Here is a 17,978-nt window from a genome sequence, read left to right as displayed (position 1 = left end):
TTTGGCTTGGGTGCGAGAAACAGTAAGATTCGGTTGTGGTTTTAGCGTACGGCGGTGTACGCCCTGAAAACCCTGACCTGATTTTGTTGTGGCAGCACTCGGCGTGGCCGCTTCAGCAACAGTGTCTCGAGAGATCTGGTTTGTAAACACTGCCTGCTGTTTACTTGCTACCTTCGTTTGTTGTGATGCTTGCGACGGTGTTTGCTTATTTGTCTTCAGAAGTAAACAGTTCCTCTTGTTTACACTCTGGTGCCGGTTGCTGTGCTGTTGCGGTGTCGCGGTGTTGTTGTTCTACCGCTTCCGCGAACTTCCCAACTGTAAACAGCTGATTATCGCTGTTCACAGCTGGGCAAGTAGTCACTGCCTGGGGAACTTCTACTTTCGCGCTGTCGGCAGCTGCCGTTTCATTTTCTGGCAATGAGCGAGATGTATCAGAAACTGTAATTAAATCCACTTGCATTTCGTCTTGGGGCACAGGCAGATTTTCATCGCTAGCTTTCTGTTTACGTACAGCAGGAGATTGTCGGGAGGTTTCATCATCGGAATGATCATCTGTATGTTCAAGTGGTCGTTTCTTGTTTAGTACGTCCAACTCTCGGGCAGAGGAATCACAACTGAAGCGTGTTACCAGGGGTGGAAAATCACTACCATCAACAGCAATATTTCCAGATCTAGGTACAGGATCCGAACCGTCACCGTGTTTGGCTGTATTATCAGTTGCCAAAACTTCGCTCAAGGTCATCTTGCGGCGTTGGACTAAATTCGTTTTTAGTACAAAAACACGACGGGGACAGTCCTGCCTTAAATGACCCGATTCATTGCATATATGGCACGTAGGGGTTTGACCTGTATAAATCACGTGTGCTTTATGCCCGTCAACAGTTATATGAGATGGGATATTCGCCTTTACTTCCATCTCTACCGAACGAATACCATTGAAGCTCTGAATTTTAAATTGCTTCGACCAACGTTCGTTAACTATATCCTTAACCTCACCATATTGAGACAGGGCAACCTTGATTTTCTCATTATCTATCTCGATAGGTAAATTTAACACCCGCACAGATCTATAAAGAGCATCAGCTCTCCTAATAGCTACTTTACTTGTAGTGCCGTCTCTATGCAAAAATTCTACATGATACCCGAATTTTCCAATAATCTTATCTACCGAAACGGGGCTCAAAAATTTTACGAAAACACAGTAGTTGTCAGTGTCTAGCTGAGTGGTATGCACCATATCAGAATTAATGCCAAGTACCTGATCAAGCCAATCATGAATTTCCAGAGCAGTCGGCTGAACACGTCGTGTTTCCTTGGCGAAAGCAAAAACCAGCGTATTCTTCCTCACAGTTGTAGCCATAGTATGCAGAAATCAAGGGGAGATTCCGGTAATTACCGAAAACTCCACAAACGATAAATGAACGTCGGTAGAAAACACACAACAGAACACAGTAGGCAGAAGAAACACAAGTTACACACGAAGAAAATCACAAAAAGCAAAGACACCGAAACTCAATGTAAACACTGGCGAAGCACTGACTACACGCAGCAAACGGTGGCACGTCCGTACGCGGCGGCAGCTAGAGCCAGAATTGTTGACTGAGCTATACCCCCTTTCACGATCTTTCTGTTCCCATAACTTAAGGAAAAATATTATACTCTGCCTGGCTAAAGACGTCTAATCGAGCAAAATATAGCTTAATCATTATCTCTCAATTATATATTAGCGTTAAACGATATAAATATCAAAAATACTAGACACTTCGCGCCTGGAAAACGTGCGAGTCGGCGCCTTCACCTTAATGTCAGAACGCGAAAATTGCACTAGTAGCTTTTTTCGAGCAAGTTCTGTTCGTCCGTTCTCCGTAATCGTTTGGTATCTGATTAAACTGACACACTCGCCTATGGCTTTCGTAAAAGAAAATTTCATTGTGACCCCGACGTGATTTGAACACGCAACCTTCTGATCTGGAGTCAGACGCGCTACCGTTGCGCAGCGGAGTCGACGCTGCTTAGGTCTTGTCATGAATAGGTTCCTCCAACACTTACTGTACCGTTCAAACCTAAGAAATAATGACAGTAGGATCCACGAGACACTCGTCCCAGATGTACTTGCTCTGGCGGGGGTGTAACTCAGTGGTAGAGTGTCTGCTTCGCATGCAGAAAGTCCTGGGTTCAAATCCCAGCTCCTCCAATTTTTCTTTCTCCGTGCAGCAGTACATGAAAACTTTTGCCTATCACCATATTCTACAAAATTCAGTGTACAAGATTCTTCCCCCAAGCAAGTGGATTTCGTACAGTTCGACCTCATGGCGGGAGGACGATGACCTGCAAGACCCTGGGCTGCGATCCCCCCCATTGAAATGTTGCTCCAAAGCCTTCGGTATGGCGTGCAGGGTGCATCTCAAACATGTATTTGCAACTCACCGCGACAATCGTCATTTGTTTTTTCGAGATACTTAAAAATGAAGGGGGCACCCGGGATTGAACCGGGGACCTCTCGATCTGCAGTCGAATGCTCTACGACATTTTTTTTCTTTTTTTTTTACGCCTTAACCACTTTTTTTTTTAACCACTTTTTTTTATCTTCTGCTAGCTTCTTCGCTTTAGTCTTTCTTTACTTTATGTAATTTAGTAAACCAAAATGTGTTTTCCTGCAAACATGGTAAAATAAAATTGTTGGATTGGACGTACAAGTCTTCTTGTACATTTTCCATAATACCTGGACCACCGTGTGCGTGGTCCCTTTTGTAACTGAAGAAATGCCTCCTAAAGAAAAAGAAAAAAAAGTAAATAGTATATAGATGTAAATACTTAAAGATCGGCGAGTTTCAAATCCAGTAGGGGCGAGCATGCTTCCGCCTGATGGGACACTTGGAAGTGAAGCTTTTTTAGGGTTCTGTTGGGGCCTTCTCGGCTACCGTAGCGGCCTCGGGGCCTCGAAGTCCCCACCGTACTTCGCTCTCAACAGCTATCCTCTACTTCAGCACTCTTCCAAGTGTGGCGCTGAACTGTATTCAGTTAGCCCACTCCATGTCTCTCGAAGAGAATGTTCAACATATTGCCGAAATTCTTTTTGTGATCCTTGGTACGACACAGTCTGTAATATTGTCCCCGTATAAATTCTGTATATTCCAGAACATTGTCATGTCCTTGTTTAGTTACAACGTAGTAGATAAAATTTCCCAGGAGCCATAACACGACATTATGTTTTTGTGGAGGAAAGAGAATCTCATCCGGGAAAAATATAGCATCCAATGTAATTTCTCGACCATCAGTCCGCTTAATGAAACAAATCTGCTTCCGGAGGTCGTTCCATATGTCTCTATATCCTTTACAAAGGAACCGATGGGATAAGGTGTCAAGTTCAGAACATTGTAGACATTTATTTGTTTCACAAAGTCCGATGGAATATAATTTCTCATTGGTACTAACGATATCATTTACTACCCTATACCATGCCACTTGGACGTCTGTAGGAAGGAATTTATTATGGAGATTGCTCCAAATGTGTTTCCAGTTGTGATGTGGAAACTTTGTCTCCTGCTTATGGTGGGTAGATTTTGATCTTAAACGATCGACCATGTAGCGGCAGTTCCGCTTATGTATGTCGTGTAAAACAGATTCCATGTAGCTGATCTCCAAATAGTAAAATCTAATATGTTTCAATTTATAATCGATCGTGCTGATATTGATAGGTGGCTTCAGACTGGCAGGTCTAAAAAATTTGAACAATTGTGATGTTACGCTGGTCGGGTGGTCCTCAATGAGGTGCAGGGACCGCTTTATAAACAAGGCAGTAGTTTTCGTCTGTATATCCGTTAGATCAAGTCCTCCTGCGTCCGGTTTTAAGGTAATCATTGCAGCAGCGACTCTAAAAATTTCTCCTTGCCAAATGTAGCGACAGACTGTCGACAAAATAGCTTTTGCTATTCCTTTAGGGATGGGTAAAATTTGCCCCACATACATGGCCTTAGAGAGAACGGAAAGATTTACAAGTTTAGTTTTTTGCTTTATATTGAGCTCTCTCATATGACGTAACAGGAGAGCACCTCGAATCCTGTCCAACATTTTTTTCCAGGTGGATGCAATCGTTCGAAGGGGACAACTATAAAAGGTGACACCCAGGGCTGTATGATGGTCGACACATTTCGCCCAAGCAACTGGAGCTTCCGTGAGGCCGTTAAGAGATAAAAACGCACTCTTCGCCTCATTTGCTACTGCACCCGTTGCGTTGCAGTAAAGCCGCAAATTTTCTGTTAAACGCAGTATGTCTTCATTGCTTCTTATTATCACACCAAAGTCGTCAGCGTAAGCATTGGTAAATTTCTTCGTACCTGATACGGCGATGCCATCTAAAGCAGCAGTTAAACGTTTCAAAAGAGGTTCCAGTGCAACAACATACAGCATCATGGATAATGGACTCCCTTGTGGGACTCCGTTTCTGATCAAAATATCCTTAGTATAGTGTCCATTCAGGCAGATCTTGGTGTTGATACCTGTTAAAATGTTAGCTAAAATTTTCACATTCGGAACAGTTAATCCCATACACTGCAAGGTTTGAAAAAGGTATCTGTGGTTGACCCTATCAAACGCCTTGGCGAAGTCTATAAAAGCAAGACCGCCTGGTTCAGTTGTGTGGGAAAAGATGGCGACTATGTCCCTATATTCACTGACAGTCTTGAACATGCTGCGTCCAGGAAGACAGGTCTGATAACACCCTATGGCCTTGTCGAAGACCGGTTGTAATCTCTCTTTGAAAACCCGCGCTATTATTTTGTTATCAGAATTCAGTAAGGTTATAGGTCTCATTTTACCGATATCCTTGAATTCTGTGGTCCTACCTTTCGGAAGAAGCACAGTGATACACTTTTTAAATTCCGGCGGGACGGCCTCTCCGTGCAAGACTTCATTTACAATTGCAGTGAAAGTGTTACCAATTACATGCCAGTAAGTTCTATAAAACTCTAAAGGCAATCCGTCAGGGCCAGGTGATTTCTTAGAAGGTGACGACTTCAATAAGTCGAAAACGTCGTCTTCGGTTATTGCTTTCTAAAAACGAGGTTATCCTCTTCCGTTAATGTGTTCGCAATGCTAGATGTGGATAAGAAGTCTCTCACTACCGGTTCGTCAATCGGCCGTTCACCATAAAGGGTATCATAAAATCGAAAAACCTCATTCATAATGTCTTTGTGATCTGTCAGGACGCTCGTGTCCTCAGCTCGGAGGTACTCAATAAAATTCCTTCTCCTTTGTTGTTCATGGCGGATTAGATGATATATTGAGGCAGTTTCCTCTTCGACAACAGTCGGTGTGTGTGATTTGATTTTAAACCCTCTAACTGTGACCTCCTGAGAGCTAGGAGCTTTGCTTTGGTTCTGTTAATTTGTAGGAAAATGTCTTGAGTCATCGGCTGCTCGTAGAGGTCGCGTAAGCAGGCATAGTGGAATTCAATTGTATTTCGGACCCATCTCGCTCGATCTTTACTGTACTCTATCAGAGTAGCTCGTAATTTTTTCTTGGCAACAGAGGTCCACCACTCTATATTAGTTCTATATTTATAATGCTGCCTCAGACAGGCCTGCCAAGTCACCGCAGTGAGATCCGCGAGAGAGTTCTCTACCAACATGGTGATGTTTAATTTCCACAGAGGCCTACCCCAGTACGTCTTCTGTTTCATTAATTTCACACTGCATCGTACGCCTAGGTGGTCGGAGAAAGTAGTGGGTACGACTTCAATTGCAGTGACTTTCTCTTCTAAGTTCGAGGAAACATAGATCCTATCAATTCGGCTTTGCGACCGACTACTGACATAGGTAAAGCGGACCGCAGTGGGATATTTTATTTCCCACGCGTCTTTCCATTTCATGTGGTGGACCAGACAAGCAAGTTCGCCGGATTTATTAAAATTTGGACGTTCGTCCTTTTCCTTTAAAACGCACTTCCAATCGCCGCCGATGAGAGCCTCCCTTGGGTTGTCTTTAAGTAAAGTTAAAATGTCACTTTTAAAAAACCTAGCCCTCTCAGATCTAGCATTATTTCCCGATGGAGCATAGATATTGATAAAAGTTGTATTAAAAATTTTACATCTAATGCCCCTCCCTGAATCTAACAAACATACATCTTTCAGTTCAATCCCTTCCCTGACAAGGATCGCTGTCCCACAATGACACTCAGGAGCTACATTTAAAACTTCTGTAAACCCAGCTACATACAGATCCAAAACTTGAACTTCTTGTAAGAATGCAATATCAGTGTCGGACTGATATAAAAAGTCTCTAAGAGCAGCCACTTTAAGTTCATTCTGTATTTTATTGATGTTTAATGTAGTCGAGTGATACGTTTGTTGCATCCTGATATATGATTTATTCGAGCTGAAGTTGTACTAAGGCTGAATAAATACTTCCGCCCTGTCCGTATCCCTCCTGCTTATGGCACATTACAGTCGGTAAGCCCACTCTGTTAATAAAAGTTGTCTTCGTCTTTTAGGGAATTTTTTTCCATATCTTCATCAGTACATTCTTCTCCTTCTTCTGCCCAGTCCAGCCTGGTCCCTAAAGTACTGCGATCGAGCGCGGGTGCGTCTACGACATCTGCAGTTGTAGTGTTGATCGCATTTGAGGATGGTTGGCGTCCGTTTTCAGAGTGCATAAGACTGCCGTGTTCTGCAGGGCCCTCGTTGGCACTTGCCGGAGGAGAACCTTCCAACACCTTGTCTTTCCCCTGTATGGACCGGAGCTTGTCTCGTAAAGCAGGAGCCAAACTCTCGGCAGCTTCATGAGCCAATCTCCGCTTCTTGGAGTTTCTTTTTCTCCTTGGGGATCGCACAGGAGACGAGTCTGGAGATTTTCCCGCTGAGGTTGTGGGGGAATCCTCTGACGACTTCTGTCCCTTCTGTTTATCTAAATTTCTGGTGTCAGTGTCGTTAGTAGGCCCTATGGTGGGTGCAGTCACCAGCTCATTGCTAACTTTAGGTGGTTCGCCAGTATCTGATTCCTGCACACAGTGGTGGCCGTTCGCATTTGCTGTTCCCACGTCTCCTCCATTCGACGTTTCCCCCGTTGACCCCTCAGTTACCTCCGTATGTAGGTCTGGTGGACCTGCAGTATCCTTTTCTGACTGATCTGAAGCCGTCGGACCCCCGTGCTGGAAAGTCGAAGAATGCCGTGCAAAGTCAATTCCTGCGGTGTGCAGTACGTCCTGCTGCACACCTGACAGACGTTCAGTCGTAATGGAGACCTCGCGTGTTTCATCAAGTGATTGCCGCCTGTCTGTTTCCCGAACAGCTGCACCGAGACTCGGTACTAAGTTATTCTCGGGTACCACATGTGCAGGGGGGGCCGGTACTGCGGGCTCGCGAGTGTGTGCAGCGGCCGCATAGGTTAACTTGAGACTAACCGCCGGGCCTGAAACTGCAGTGTCCGCAGCCGGGAGCTATGGAACACGCCGCTTAGTGCACTCATTCCTAATGTGCTCAGTCGAATTACATAGAGCGCAAGTTCGGGGTTGTCCGTCATACATAACGACAGCTCGATAGCCACACACAGTTATATATGAAGGTATATGCCTCTGAAGCTCAATCTTAATTTGACGAACGCCATTCAAGACTGGAAACATATAGGACTCTGACCATTTCTCTGCAATGTTCGAAATAATCCTACCATATGGCCTATGAACTTTATTTATCTCTTCGACCGGAATCTCGAAGGGCAACTCAAAGACTCTAATAGTTCTGCTGCCGAGTCCAGCATGAGAAACGATAACATCACTGACAGATCCATCAGAATGATTAAACTTGATGACACCACCACATTTATCTACTATAGAAGAACATAAGTCAGGACTTTGCAATTTAACAAAGGCAGCATTTGAAACAAAGGATAAATGAACGCCAACAACATCATCGACAGAAATCTGTACTTTTTCCATAAACCACTGCTTAATCTCAAACGCTTTCGGTCTCACAAAGTTTCTGTCAAATGCAAATTTCATCGTATCTTTCCTCAAAACATTAACCGTATTCATTCTGTCTTCAAATAAATGCTACACAAGTCGCAAGAACGAAAGAAGCGATACAAAACAGACCTTGTACCAGCGACACAGCCGTTGTTTACACCAAAGCGCCAACGCCGCCGACACACGTCCGTCCCGCACCGTGGCTGCGACTCGGAATGACTGAGCTATACCCCCTTTCACGATCTTTCTGTTCCCATAACTTAAGGAAAAATATTATACTCTGCCTGGCTAAAGACGTCTAATCGAGCAAAATATTGCGTAATCATCATCTCGCAGTTATATATTAGCGTTAAACGATATAAATATCAAAAATACTAGACACTTCGCGCCTGGAGAAAGTGCGAGTCGGCGCCTTCACCTTAATGTCAGAACGCGAAAATTGCACTAGTAGCTTTTTTCAAGCAAGTTCTGTTCGTCCGTTCTCCGTAATCGTTTGGTATCTGATTAAACTGACATACTCGCCTATGGCTTTCGTAAACGAAAATTTCATTGTGACCCCGACGTGATTTGAACACGCAACCTTCTGATCTGGAGTCAGACGCGTTACTGTTGCGCCACTTTTTTTTGTGCCTGACTCTTGTGTGAAGCGAATGCAGAGTGGTCAGTTCCTTGCAGGTGGAGACAAGGCGGGCAGGGGTCGAAACCCGAGGCCTGCCCGCGATGGCTCCGCCCACCCATCCCTGATTCACTCCTTCAAGCAGACACTTGTTATAAACCTTTGTTTCTTATCTTTGCTGTTATATTATTTTTTTGTCGGTTAGAGTTGTTAACCCTGTGCTCCGAGGTATATAGTGCTGACACATTTGTAAATAAACATTACTTCTTTCTCGTGTGTCGTTTGTGTGTTTTGATCCATATCGAAATACATTCCTCTTCCATTAGAGGTGTGAAATTGTCATGAATAAGCAACAAGGAAAGGGAGACTAATGAAAAGAAATACATTGACCAGGTATAACAGAAAGTACAACTTAAGAAAAAAATATAGAAATAAAACAGAATAAATTTCTTCTTGACTGGCTTCCATCGTCCAATGTGGTCATCCTATGCCATGTTTTTCAAAAGTCATGTCCATCATGTTGCCGAATAATTTTTTACTGTCAGTGACACATTGAATTTTCCAGTATGCCAGCTCCATGTAGGTTAGAAAACTAATAAAATCGTCCTCTCCACGAACATTAATGATATAGTTAACATAGTGCCCCAGGATCCACATTACCGTATTGTTTTTCGTGGCAGGGTAAAACTTTTTGTCGGGACGCATGAGGATATCCAACTGCAGATTGTCTTCCGCGCTCCTTGAGAGTACGGCGATCCTCTTCTTGACCCATCGCCAATTCAGTGCATGGCCACCGCAGGTATACCGATGGATCAGAGAATCGATGAGCCCACAATAGGGACAGAGATTAGTGTCACTTAACCCAATTGCATGTAGCTTTTCATTGGTGGCAATCGTGTTATTTACCACCCTGTACCAGGTTGAAGCAACATCCGAAGAGTGTACTTTCAAGCTGACGTTGGCCCACACCGTTGTCCAGTTGGTAGTCGGATACTTCTGTTCTATTGTATTTGGGGCCGCCGACTTTTCCCACTCACGTTGCAAGTCCCGAGTTGACAGTGGTCGTCGCTGTAGAACACCCACATCTGCATAACTAACATGAAGGAAAAATTCTCTGATGTGTTTCAATTTGTAATGGATTTTTCCGACGTCAATCGGTGGTCGAACACTCGCTGGACGCACTGTGAGGAACAACTTTTGAGTAACAGTGCATTGGCTGTCATGCAGTAAAGTCGTGGTCCGCCTGATGTACAAGGCCATTGCCTTCCCGGCGATGTTAACTAACTCAAGCCCACCAGTAGTTCTCGACTTGGCTAGGGTATCGGAGGACAATTTAAATATGTTTCCCTTCCAGATGTATTGATTGGCAACCTGCATGATCTTTCTGGCCTGAAGCTTGGGAATGGGAAAGAACTGTGCAACATAATACGCCTTGGGGAAGACGTAGGTATTGAGAATCCTGATTTTTTCGATAATGTTCACAGCACGCCAGCGACATTCGACAATGGTACCCTGTATCAGATGCGTCACTGACTTCCAATTGGAGGCCGCCATTTTGAGAGGGCACCTATTCAAGGTGATTCCTAGTAGTTTGTGAGATTCCACAACATGCGCCCACGGTATAGTTAAGCTCTCGAAACCCTTGATATCGAGCACTTTACATTTCCGGTCACTTAGTTGTGCTCCAGACACTTCACTATAATGGTCGATCGCCCGTTTAATACGGACCACCTCGTCGTCACTGCGTAACAGTACGGCAACATCGTCAGCGTACGCACGGACTATGAATGTGTGACCGGACATTGACACTCCTGACAACTGGTGATAAAGAGACCGAAGGAAGGGTTCCAGTGACAGCACAAAAAGTGACATAGAGAGTGGACTGCCCTGGGGGACACCCCGCTTAATGGATATCGGTTGCGTCAGCTGTCCATTGACTTGTATCCTCGCTGATATACCAGATATCGAATTGCGAAGGACTATTATCACCCCTTCTTCGAGTCCTATTTTGTCCATTATGTGAAAAAGGTATCGGTGGTTCACATGATCAAAGGGTTTATGAAAGTCTAGAAAAAGCAGCGCACAATTCAGGTTGGTGACTGAGGCAATGGAGATGAGGTCCCGAATTTCAGACATCGCAGACATGGCATTCCGTCCTGGCATGCACGCCTGGTGCCGCCGGACAACTTTGTGAATGAGCGGAGACATTCGGGTATTAACAGCTCTGGCTATAGTTTTGTAGTCAAAATTGAGCAGGGTGAGCGGGCGCAGATTATCAAATCGCTTACACCCTTTGCGTTTGGGAACAAGGACAAATTTACCCTCCTTCATCGCAGCAGGAACAGGCGCCCCAGCAATGATTTCATTTAAAATTTCTGTAAAAGTAACACCAATTACACCCCAATACCGAAGATAAAACTCCTTGGGAAGGCCGCCCAGTCCTGGGGCTTTGTTAGCTGGCGACTTAACAATCAGTTCTAAAGTCTCCTCGACACTAAACGCAGCCAGAAAGTCACGATTATCATCCTCAGTAACGGACGTGTCCATCAACTGGAGTACAGTAGCAGTCAAGCCATGATTGGTTGGGTAGTCCGAGTACAGGCCGTGATAATACCTCTGGATTGCCGTGACTATGTCAGGTTGCCGAGTGAGAAGTTCCCCGTTATCAGTTGCCAGTTCGTCTATAAATAAGCGTCTACGGTTCGTCTGATGCTTAATAAGATGATACATGGAAGTTGTCTCAGATTGAACAAAAGAGTTGACTTTTGACTTGATTTTTAATCCTTCTAGTTGTTTACGTTTGATACTGAGCATCTTAGCCTTGATTTGCTTTATTTGAGCCGTGTAAATATTATTGACGCCAGATTTGTCGTAGAGCTCCCTTAAAATCGAATAGTAAAATTCGGTGGTCCTCTTTGCATCCCTTGATTGCGTATTACAGTACGAAATCAAAGTCCGACGCAACTTTGGTTTAGCAAAGGACGTCCACCACTCTACTTTCGTACGGTATCTATTGACAGAGTGAAGACAAAAAGTCCAAGTCCGTGTGACAAGTACCTCGAGATCGGCGTCCTGAAGGTGGGAAATATTGAACATCCAGTGACTTCTGAATCGTTTGGTGGGTTGTCTGTCCAGTTGTATAACGGCGGCGTAGGCGCAGTGATCGCTGCATGGGACGGGAATGACCTCCGAGTCAACAACATGTTCTCCGAGCTGAGAAGACTCATATATTCTGTCGAGGCGGCTACTCGAGGTGGAAGTGAAGTATGTAAATTTCACAAGGGTAGGGTGAAGGAGTTCCCACGTATCCTTTAGATTCATTCGTAAAACCAGATCATGAAGCTCCTTACAATAGTTAAAATGCGGCCGCTGATCTTTTTGATGTACAACACAGTTAAAATCTCCTCCTAATATTAGGGCAGTCGGATTTTTACGAAGCAGGTAAATTAGTTCGTCTTTAAAGAACTCGGTCCTTGCGAACCTGTGTCTACTCCCTGAGGGCGCGTATAGGTTCACGAGCGTGACGCCGAATATTTTGCAGCATATGCCACGCCCCGACTCCAGTGTTTCAACGTCTGAGACGGGGATGCCTCCACGCACGAGAATGGCTGTACCAGTGCGAAGTTCGAAGGCAACATCGGTAATATAGTGGAAGCCGGGAATGACCAGATCGGGAACAAGGAATTCCTGCAATAGACGTATATCAGCGGCAGACTCATATACGAACTGCCTAAAGACTGCAAGTTTCAATTCAGACGTGATCCTGTTAACATTAACCCTCAGGAACTTGTACGCTTGTGCCATGGAACTGACGGAGCTACTTTAAATTAACGTCATCATCGTCACCGGCAAACCAATCCATTCGTGAACCAGCTGGTGGAGAGTGGCCATCACCATCGTTCGCATCCGAGAGGGCTTGCAGTTTGTGTTTGCTGCGTGGTACATTCAAGTTCGGTTGGAATTTCTTTTTGTTCCTCACGACGCTTGCGACTTTTTTCCGCAGAAAGCGGCATCGGAGAATCGACACAGGTCTCCTGTGCAGGTTGCCCTGCTACAGCAACCTGCCTGTGCGTCTCGCCGGATAGTCCTTCCGGAGACGCGTTAAGTTCTTGTTTACCCACACGTTGGGATTGTTTGGAAACACTCTCCCGGTCAGGTTGTTGACAAGCAAGGCTGAGATCTCGCTCTGTGTTGACACACTCGTCAGCGTGTTTGTTGTTAGTGTCGCGTGGCTGTGATACGAGTGGGGACCTGCGCACACACCGTCGACGTCACTGTGGGCAACGTGCTGAGGTTCACTATCGGTTTGTTGGGGAACCGACTCGACAGACGTGGACGGTAAGCGAGAACCAACCTGGGACGTAGCACTACCGTCATCGGGCGAAGAAGTATTAACATCAACACTTGATTCTGGTGTAGCGTCTTGCGAAAGCTCAATGTCGCCTGCCGGTTGTTTGATATCAAGTGTGGCAGGTGTTACCGGTACTGAGACGCCTTCATCTGAACTACTACTGTCGCACGTTCGACGTCTCTTGGACGCTACCGCAGCGACTGGACGGGTGAGAGGGTTCTGATCCCCGCCCTTCGCATGAGGAATAGCAGGGAACTCGTCTTCAAAAGGTTTTTCATGTACAGTCACAGTATCAGTGGAAAGGGACGGCTCATTACTTGGTAATTGGGTGCCTGTCACTAAATCAGCTAAAGTGAGCCTCTTACGTTGTTGGAAAGTAGGCTTTAAGACGGTCATTCTTTTAGGGCAATTTTGCCGTAAATGACCACTTTCATTGCAGTTAAAACACGTAGAAGCTTGCCCAGAATATGTAACCTGCACCTTATACCCACAAACAAATACATGGGATGGGATGTTGACTTTAACTTGCATCTCAACCGATCTGATGCCAGAAAAACATTGCAACTTATGTTGCCTGGACCACTTTTCAAGTCTAATGTTACGCACTTCGCCATATTTCGTGAGCACATCTTTTAAGAAACAGTTGTCTACTTCAGGGGGCAGGTTGTAAATACGCACGTTAGAGATCTCGACATCCGCGCTAGTAACTTGGACAGTACTCACAGTGCCATCGCGATGCCGGAACTCGACACCGCCGCCATGTTTCTGCAAAAGTCGTTCCAGTAAGAGGGGATTCAGGAGCTTCACGAAAAAGCAGTACAAATCCAGGTCGTAGTAGGCAGTGTGAACTTGATCAGTGGTTATGCCTATTGTATCGACGATCCATGCATGAACTTCAAGTGAACTTGGCTGAACTGATCGTGTAGCCTTGTCAAACTCGAACTGCAGGGTATTTTTCCTTGGAATCGTGGGAACCATTGTGCAAATTAACCCAAATGGGCTAACTGCATACAGCAAACACAGAAAACAATGACACTAACACACAACCACGCACAATCACGTGAAACCGAAAGCACAAATGCAACGTAAACAAAGCAAGTGACACTGAGCGCTCCGAGCTTCCGCACGCTGCCGCGTCTCAAGCGGTAATGAAAATTTCATTGTGACCCCGACGTGATTTGAACACGCAACCTTCTGATCTGGAGTCAGACGCGCTACCGTCGCTCCACGGAGTAGACTATTTGCAACTCACCGCGACAATCGTCATTTGTTTTTTCGAGATACTGAAAAATGAAGGGGGCACCCGGGATTGAACCGGGGACCTCTCGATCTGTAGTCGAATTTTTTTTTTTTTTAAGGGCCTCCCTTCGCCCCTTACAGCCCTCCTTGCGCTCTACATGAATGCCTTCCTTGGCGAACTTCTTCAGCTACAGTCAAAGTGAAATCAAAGTCTCCAGATTCACTGGCGTCGTACAACAGTACACAAAAAGAATTCTATTTCTTCCGGATTACAAGTAGTACATTGCTTCATCTTCTTTGTAATACAAGTGCAACGAAAAATAGAGAACTTTCTCAAAACCAAGGAAAAAAAATCCCTTCCCTCAAAAAACAAATAATGAGGAATAAGAAAGAAAAGAAAACTTCAGGTTCTTCATGCGCCATAGGCGAAATGATAACGAAAATCGTATTCAGTGTTGACTTGTACTTGGGAACTTCACCGTGGAAATGTTGACAGTAATCGCGGATTTACTTTAGAATCACCCAATTCCCTGTTTTTCAAACAGTATTGTTAACATATTCCCAAAATCCCTCTTAATGTGCGGGAACTGGTTTCTTGGCCAATATGCAGTTTCCATATAAGCAGTAAAGGCAGTAATATTGTCGTCTCCGTGTTTAATTATGACGTAAGTGACAAAATGTCCCAGCATCCACATAACAGTATTGTTTTTCGTTTTTGGGTAATACCGTGTATCAGGCCACAGGAGGATATCAGTGGTATAAAGACTTTCAGTGCTACGTGTGAGCAGCGCCAATCGTTTCCGCACCCAATGCCAGTTGAACTGATGCCCGCAGCAAGTAAACCTGTGCCTCAGAGTGTCAACTAATCCACATTTGAGGCAGTTGTCAGTAGCACTTAAGCCAATGCGGTTGAGTTTTTCGTTGGTTGGAATAAGATTGTGGACAACTTTATACCAGGCGGAAAGCACATCGGAGGAATGAATTTTTAGAGTAATATTGGTCCACACTGCCGTCCAGACGATCCTTGGGTAGTGCATTTCAATTGTATTTGGAGCTTCGTACTTCTGCCACTGAGCAATTAAGAACACTGTCGTGAGACAAGGACTTGTGAAAACACTGTCACCTAAGTAACTCATTTCGAGGTAATAAACACCGACATGTTGCAATTGAAAGTTGAGTTTCCCGATGTCAATTGGCGGTTTCATACATTTAGGGCGAACAATGCGAAACAGCTTCGATGTGATAGTATGGGGCATCTTGGTAATTATCACAGTTGTTCGTTTTATATAGAGTGATGTCGCCTTTCGACGGATATCATTGAGTTGCAGGCCCCCAGCTTGCACTGACTTAGACAGTGTGGTATAGGTTAACTTAAAAATATGACCGAGCCACACAAACCTGCTGGACAAACGCATGATCTTATGGGCTTGCGTTTTGGGAAGAGGGAACACCTGAGCGACATAATAAGCTTTACAGAGTATGTATGTATTCAAAATCCTGATCTTCTGGAGGATATTTGTCGATCGCCAGGTGTTTTCCACTATAGCTCCCTGTATTCGATTGGCAGTAAGTTTCCAGTTTTTAGCTGCCATACGTAAGGGACACCTATCGATGATGATTCCCAGAGCAACATGTTGTTCGACGATCTGCGCCCACGGTATAGCAAGAGATTCGAAGCCCCGTAAGCTTAGAACCTTACATTTACCCTCACTGAGTTTCGCTCCAGAAGCAGTGCTGTAAGTATCAATCTCAGCCCGCAATTGGGCCACTTCAGACTCATGACGTAGGATAACAGCAACATCATCGGCGTAAGCCCTCACAGTAAGATTGCTCCCTAAGACAGAAAGGCCAGTTAATGTGATACACAATCTCTTCAGAAATGGCTCGAGCGACAAAACAAAGAGCGACATCGACAACTGACTGCCTTGCGGTACACCTCGTCGTATACTGACAGCTTGTGTCAGCTGACCGTTAACGGTGATCCTAGCAGTAATGCCTGTTATCATATTCCGAATGACTGCCACAGCTCGTTCTTCGAGTCCAATTCGTTGCAGGATGCGTTCTAAATAGTGATGAGTAACGCGGTCAAAAGCTTTGCAAAAGTCAAGAAAGAGGAAAGCACATTTGATGTTGGTTACGGCCGCTACTGAAATAACGTCTCTGTACTCCGCAACCGGAGTCATAATGGATCTCCCTGGAAGGCAAGACTGATGTGAATGAATAACTTTCCCAAGGATGGGGGTCATTCTGCTATTAATCGCTCGGGCAATCGTTTTATAATCAAAGTTCAATAATGTGATTGGACGGAGATTATCAACTCGCTTGTGACCAGTTCTCTTCGGGACTAAAACAATTCTACCCACTTTGAACTCGGCAGGATGAGGACCACCACTCATGACTTCATTAACAATTTCAGTAAAAGTACCACCAAGGACATTCCAGAATTTGATATAAAATTCCTTGGGCAAACCATCAGGACCAGGCGATTTAAAGGAAGGCGACTTGGAGATCAAGGCTAAAACTTCCTCGGGAGTGAAATCCGATAAAAAGTCGACATTGTCAGCAGGAGTAATCGCCCTATCAAAAACATTGACCACTGCACTGACAGCAGGTTCATTGACAATCTCACTGGAATATAGTCGTTGGAAGTGTTGGTGAATTTCACTAATAATGGCCGCTTGAGTAGAGAGTAATTCCCCATTATCTCTTTCCAAAACATCAATGAAAGCCCGGCGGCGGCGTGATAAATGCTTGAATAAATGGTACATAGATGTCATTTCGTCGGCTAAAACAGATTTAGGTTTGGATTTAACTTTCAGACCTTCCAATTGTTGACGCTTCAAGCTGACAAGTTTAGCCTTGACACGTTGAATTGATGGAAAGTTAGTGTTGCTCGCAGTGGATGAATCATACAGTTGTCGCAGCACAGTGTAGTAAAACTCAAAGGTCCTCTTGCAGGCGCGTGCTTTCTGAGCACTATAATAAATGAGACTTTTCGAAGCTTTGGTTTCGCAACAGTGGTCCACCACATCGCTTTAGTCGGATAAAAAGTGATGGAACGCAAACAAGTTTCCCACACATGCCTGATAACGTCAAATAAATCAGCGTCCGCCAGATGCGATATGTTTAACATCCACGGGAAACGAAATACACTCCTGGAAATGGAAAAAAGAACACATTGACACCGGTGTGTCAGACCCACCATACTTGCTCCGGACACTGCGAGAGGGCTGTACAAGCAATGATCACACGCACGGCACAGCGGACACACCAGGAACCGCGGTGTTGGCCGTCGAATGGCGCTAGCTGCGCAGCATTTGTGCACCGCCGCCGTCAGTGTCAGCCAGTTTGCCGTGCCATACGGAGCTCCATCGCAGTCTTTAACTCTGGTAGCATGCCGCGACAGCGTGGACGTGAACCGTATGTGCAGTTGACGGACTTTGGGCGAGGGCGTATAGTGGGCATGCGGGAGGCCGGGTGGACATACCGCTGAATTGCTCAACACGTGGGGCGTGAGGTCTCCACAGTACATCGATGTTGTCGCCAGTGGTCGGCGGAAGGTGCACGTGCCCGTCGACCTGGGACCGGACCGCAGCGACGCACGGATGCACGCCAAGACCGTAGGATCCTACGCAGTGCCGTAGGGGACCGCACCGCCACTTCCCAGCAAATTAGGGACACTGTTGCTCCTGGGGTATCGGCGAGGACCATTCGCAACCGTCTCCATGAAGCTGGGCTACGGTCCCGCACACCGTTAGGCCGTCTTCCGCTCACGCCCCAACATCGTGCAGCCCGCCTCCAGTGCTGTCGCGACAG

General features: G+C 45.4%; 2 non-coding genes across 2 annotated transcripts; one reads left to right on the top strand and one right to left on the bottom strand.

Moving 5' to 3' along the window:
- Positions 1-1,932: 1,932 nt before the first annotated feature.
- Trnaw-cca lies at positions 1,933-2,004 on the bottom strand. Its single transcript has one exon. It is a non-coding gene; the product is annotated as a tRNA-Trp (tRNA).
- A 118-nt stretch (positions 2,005-2,122) lies between these two features.
- On the top strand, positions 2,123-2,194 carry Trnaa-cgc. The gene has a single exon. It is a non-coding gene; the product is annotated as a tRNA-Ala (tRNA).
- The last annotated feature ends 15,784 nt before the right edge of the window (positions 2,195-17,978 follow it).

The sequence above is a fragment of the Schistocerca americana genome, chromosome 3 (genome assembly GCF_021461395.2).
Source record: "Schistocerca americana isolate TAMUIC-IGC-003095 chromosome 3, iqSchAmer2.1, whole genome shotgun sequence".
NCBI lineage: Eukaryota > Metazoa > Arthropoda > Insecta > Orthoptera > Acrididae > Schistocerca > Schistocerca americana.
The sequence above is the reverse complement of the archived record's forward strand: the minus strand, read 5'-3'. Positions and strand labels throughout refer to the sequence as shown.